The following is a 6,305-nucleotide window of genomic DNA, read 5'->3' on the forward strand; positions in this document are numbered from 1 at the left end:
TCAGCCAAGTTTACTGAAATGTTCAGATGAATTTCACAGCTAACTTTTTAATCTAAAATATGTTACAAAATATATATTGTGTGTACTCAGTTTTTTAGAGCATTTCCACATTGTAGATCACCGTTGAATATTATGACTAAAAATTCTCAGAAACTACTGAAAATATAGTCAACGTTCTCCTGCTGGAAATTATCATTTCACCTATTGGATAAGATTATTTATTTTTCCAAAAAATCATACACCACGATCAAACAGGATTCATTTCAGGGATGCAAAGCAGGTTCAATATTCGCAAATCAATTAATATTATTCATCACATCAACAAGAGCAAGAATAAGAACCACATGGTTATCTCAATAGATGTAGAAAAAGTATTCGACAAGATGCAACACCCCTTTATGATGAAGGTTTTGGAAAAATTAGGAATCCATGGACCATTCCTCAATACAATAAAGGCTAACAAACCTACAGCCAGCATTATACTTAATTGTGAAAAACTAAAGCCATTTCCTCTTAACTCAGGAACAAGACAAGGAGGTCCACTCTCTCCAATTTTCTTCAATCTAGTATTAGACTACCTAGCTACAGCAATAAGACAAGATGCAGACATAAAGGGGATCCAAATAGGGAAAGAAGAAATAAAACTCTCCCTCTTTGCAGATGACATGATCTTATATTTAAAGAATCCCATAGACTCCACTCCCAAATTACTCAAGCTGATTCAAAACTTTGGCAAAGTAGCAGGGTATAAAAGTAACCCCCAAAAATCAATGGCCTTTCTGTATGCCAACAATGAGAAAAGTGTGGCTGAAATTAGGAAAGCAACTCCATTTGTAATAGCCCCACAAAAAATAAAATACCTAGGAATTAACTTAACCAAAGAAGTGAAGGACCTCTATGATGAAAACTTTAAAATCTTGAAAAAGGAAATCAAAACAGAACTTAGAAAATGGCAAAACCTCCCATGCTCCTGGATTAGAAAGATTAACATCGTGAAAATGGCAATACTTCCCAAGGCTATCTACAAATTCAACGCGATACCTATCAAAATTCCAACCTCATTCTTCAAGGAAATACAAGAGGCAATCCAAAAATTCATATGGAACAATAAAAGACCCCGAATAGCAAAGACACTCCTCCACGGAAAGAACACTGCTGGAGGAATATCAATGCCAAATTTCAAACTCTACTATAAAGCCATAGTAATCAAAACAGCTTGGTATTGGCATAAAAACAGACCTCAGGACCAATAGAATAGAATTGAAACCCTAGAAATGAACCCACAGACCTATAGCCATCTAATCTTCGATAAGGGAGCTAAAACAATAGAATGGAAGAAAGACAGCTTCTTCAGTAAATGGTGCTGGCAAAATTGGTTAACTACATATGTAAAACTAAAGCTAGATCCTTGTATATCACCCTGCACCAGAATCAACTCCAAATGGGTCAAAGACCTTGAAGTCAAAGCAGACACTCTGAAAACATTATAGGATGGAATAGGAGAAACCCTAGCTCTCCTTGGCTCAGGCCGAAATTTTCTGAATAGAGACCCGGAAACACAACAAATCAAAGAAAGGTTGGACAAATGGGATTGCATGAAGTTGCAGAGCTTCTGCCTGGCAAAGGACATAGCTAGCAAGATCAATAGAAAGCCCACATATTGGGAGAAGGTCTTCACTAGCCATACAACGGACAAGGGTCTCATATCTAAAATATACTTGGAACTCAAAAAATTAAATCCCCCAACAACAAATCCTCAAAGAAACAACTGCCCAATAAATAAGTGGGCAAATAACCTAAAGAGAAACTTCTCTGAAGAGGAAAGAAGGATGGCCAGTAGGCACATAAAGAAATGCTCAACCTCCCTAATCATAAAAGAAATGCAAATCAAAACAACATTGAGATACCACCTCACACCAGTTAAAATGGCAAAAATCAAGAACTCTAACAACAACAGATGCTGGAGGGGATGTGGACAGTAGGGAACCTTACTTCATTGTTGGTGGGAGTGTAAACTTTTTCAACCACTTTGGAAAGCAGTATGCAGGTTCCTGAAAAGACTTCACACAGAGCTCCCCTATGACCCAGCAATCCCACTTTTGGGCATTTACCCAAATGTTAACAAACAAGACCACACTAAAACTACCAGCACCACTATGTTTATTGCAGCATTATTTACCATAGCTAAGATCTGGAACCAACCCAGATGCCCCTCAGTAGATGAATGGATCAAGAAAATGTGGTATATATACACAATGGAATTCTATGCCTCCATCAGAAAGAATGACATTGCCCCATTTGTTAGGAAATTCTAATATAATTTCCTTCCCCTGGTGACTTTGACCCACCATCCAAATCGCTTCTCCTCCTGAATACTTGTGTTTGGAGATGTCAAACATATTGTAAAACAGGGTACTTGTGCTGTGGGGAAGGAAATACAAAGCAAAAAAAAATCACATGATACCTTATAAATATGTTAGAAACAATAGCAACAAAGAAAAAAATACTTGTGTCCCTATCTTAGGGTTCAGTTCGCTTAACAACATTTTATCTGGTCATATGTACATACATTTGAACTTTTCTGCTTGTCCCAGACATATAGTAGTTATTGCAAGTATGGGAAACCGCAAGAACTATGTTTCTTTGGGCCTGGAATGAATAACTTTGCCCCATTTGCTAGGAAATGGAAAGGCTTTGAAAAAGGATTACTGTTTGTTGATCACTACCCAATCTTATGGCATGTGAATGGCTCCCTGAAGGAACAAATTTCAAAAGGGAAAATCCCACAGCATTACCTGTGTTTTTTTTTTCTTTTAGTCTTCCTGAGACCTGTGCTGTTGTTCAGTAGAACAGAACCCTTGATGGAATTTTTACACTTTTTAACTCCAATAGAAATAATGCTACTACTTATATCTATTTGCCTGTGGCTACCGAACAACTAGGTTTGATTGCACTCATTGACTATGAACATTTTATTCCTTTTGAGGATAGTATGAATGAGAATAGGAAATCAGAAAATTGTACATTGTACAATCACGGTGATTGTAGAAGACTCTACTTCATAATGACCCATCAAAATGCTCCATCACATACTGAAGCCATGTACCCATATGAGGAAGACATTACCACTATCATGCCATTTATCCAAATCATACCATCGTCTTTCCGCTGGATTTAAGAGCCAGCAGGCATTACTTCAGAGTTTCTTCAGAAGCATTACAAAGATGATTATGGAGATAGTGAGGGATAGTAAGAGTTCTAAAATAGTAAGTTTTGTCCACCCTTGACTAAAAGTAATTGCTTACAAAATAATTGACTTCACAAAGGCAATAGAGTTCAAAAATGTTTCACTGTGTACATAGGAAATAGGCTGTAGAAACGGTGTCTAACCTTATAACTAAGAGGCAAATGATACATTTTTAGAGGTAAATCTGTTGTTGTAATGCAAGGGTTACAAATGAAAAACACTGACTTCTAAAAACTCATACTTCATGAAAGAATCCAGTTCAACTCAAAAGAGGAATTTCAAAAATGGTTTTTCTCTATATTTTTTTGAAAATTTCCATTTCACTTCCTAACTGATATATGGGTTTCCATTTGCGGTGGAATCAACCTGAAAGTTTGAAGGAAATGCAAATCTTGTCTTTGTAAATCATGATAAATTTGTTCACATTGTGCACATATTTGAGGATGATTTCAAATTACAACTCTGTTATTAAATTGTAAAAAGTAAGAAGAGCTGTTCGTTGGAGGATCATGCTTGTAATCCTAGCTACTCAGGAGACTGACACGTTAAGATTGTGATCCAAAGCCAACCTGGGTAGGAAATTCCTTGGGAATCTTATCTCCAAATAACCACCAGAAAACCAAAAGTGGTCTTCTGGCTCAACGGGCAGACCTTACGTCTTGACATGAAGAACAAAAGGACAGCTGCAAAAGAAAAATACAACAAATCCCATTACAGCCAAGCAAAGAATAAAAAGAACAAGAAGAAAAGCCTTTACATTTTCTCTGTAGCATTGAACATCCACAAACATTGTGATATGCAGAAGGGCTTCAAAATACTCACTGCCTTATAATGAGAAGCCATCATTTCATGACCTTATGCAGAAAGCTTTGCCAAATTACAGAGTTCAAAATCTATCCATTCAAAAATTTCTTTCAGCTGTTCCCCAACACATATTACAAAGTTGTTTCCCTATGAAGGAAAAAGTGAGAGATCAATGACCTTTTCCTACATATAACTAGATTCTTACCAGTATGATACATACTCTCAAGAGCTTTCTATGAAGACTTACTAACAGCAGATACTTATTTCCTATAGTAGATAGAAATCTTTCAGGTTATTGAGACTCCAAGATGGAGTATGGAATTCTCTCTTCTGATAATACCGAGAGCCCATTAATTAGCATGCCCAGGTTGATCCGTGAAGAAAGAAAGGACTACTTCCTAGTTTCTAAGTGTAACTGGATCCATCAAAATAATCATGTTTGCCTAGGAATAATATGTTCCAATTCATTTATTAGGGCTGTGGACCAAAATAAACTATGAGAAAACTGCAATGATATCAGAACCTTCATACAAATTTCCCAACTTCCCATCAACTTATATGTATATTTGGATATGATGATTGACATTTCCTAACTCCAAATTCACCAAGTGTACATTGAAATTGACATGTGAATTCCATAGAAGATTTAAAAGCATGAGTTTATTTCTATATTCAAGGAAAAATATGTGTATTCTACTCAAATGAGATCGTGTAATTTGTCAGTAGAAAGTAAAATGCCTTCATTTGGTTGAGTGAGTTTCACAATATATTTATTAATGTAAGAAATACATAAAATAAGACAAATGATTTGAACTCATGTTGTTTCCCCTGAATGATTCCGACAAATAATTTTTTGTGGATAAGATCTGGTCAGATATTTCTGATATGCTGCCTGTGATGCAAAAGAAACTCCACAGGTTGGCCAAAAGAGAAGCAAAAATTAACAATAGCTATTGAAAGCTATCCTGCTACCACTACCTCCTCTATTGAAACTTAGTACACACCTTCACAGAAATTATCCTTGGACACTATTCACATTTCAAATTCATTGAGCATTTGAAATGTTACAATAGTCAGTTTATTATTTTAAGATTTATGGCTCAATTCTTCAAAACTTACTATCTTATACAATATTCATGAAGTATTATGTATAAAGAAAAATTAAAAAGGAATTTTTTCACTACATTATATAGGAAAGAAAAGTATAGTGCATTTACTACATAATGTTATTCCAAATAATTTAAAAGAAGATTATAATTTTGATCTCCATTTCAATTTGTGAAAGTATGCATATGAATAAAGCACAAATATTTTGTCATGTGAGGTATCCTATTGAAGAATACATGCATAATGTAATGCACGACAAAAACATGAAAGGGGAGGTAGAATTAAGAGATAGGTGCATTGACCTACTTTGAACATAAGCTAAATAAATCAAACTGATTATCCTTTCTTATGTGTGGACAAAACTAATGCCATAGTGAGGTAACAATCACACTGTGAAGTAATATCTAGTCAATATTTTCAGCGATCTGGAAATATAATTAACAGCAAGAGACATATACAATATCACCTATCAATACGAACATTGATAGGATCATTGATATGAACATTGCCGTTAATTTAGATTAGCATTCCTTTGTTAAGATTACTTTCTCACATATGTACTCTTCGAGAATTCTACTTAAGAGCACACAAACATTGGTAATACATTCCTGGGATTGAGCCAGTTCTAAGATGCTTTAATATCATTGGCATAATCAGCATTTGAATCATTGAAACCAAGGATGATATATAAGAAATAACTCCTGAACAACACCTGATTAAAATTTATCAAAACAATAAAATCTAGAATTTAAGGAGGCAAAATTCACCTCAGTTATAAATTACAAAAACACAATAATGTGCCCTGATGCACTTTATGAGAGCTGAAATGGAGTAATGAAAATTATAACACAATTTCAGTTTCTTCAAACACACACCCACGTTATTCCATCTACAAATGTTTAGGTAACAGCAATGCATGATGCCACACACAAATCTCCTCATACATGTATCATGACAGAGTACAGCTTTCTTAAGCTTAGCATAGTACAAGAGACAAATCAGGAAATAATAATGTGGTCTCCTAAATTTTCAAAAAACTAAACAATTCACAGTTTCTCTTGTACCATATTTTTCTTAGTAGCCAAAATACTTATGATTCCATAATTAAGATATGTTACAAAATGGAACCAGATTAGTATTACCACAG

Source organism: Dipodomys spectabilis, unplaced genomic scaffold (assembly GCF_019054845.1).
Source record: "Dipodomys spectabilis isolate Male_0828 unplaced genomic scaffold, ASM1905484v1 ptg000013l, whole genome shotgun sequence".
Lineage (NCBI taxonomy): Eukaryota > Metazoa > Chordata > Mammalia > Rodentia > Heteromyidae > Dipodomys > Dipodomys spectabilis.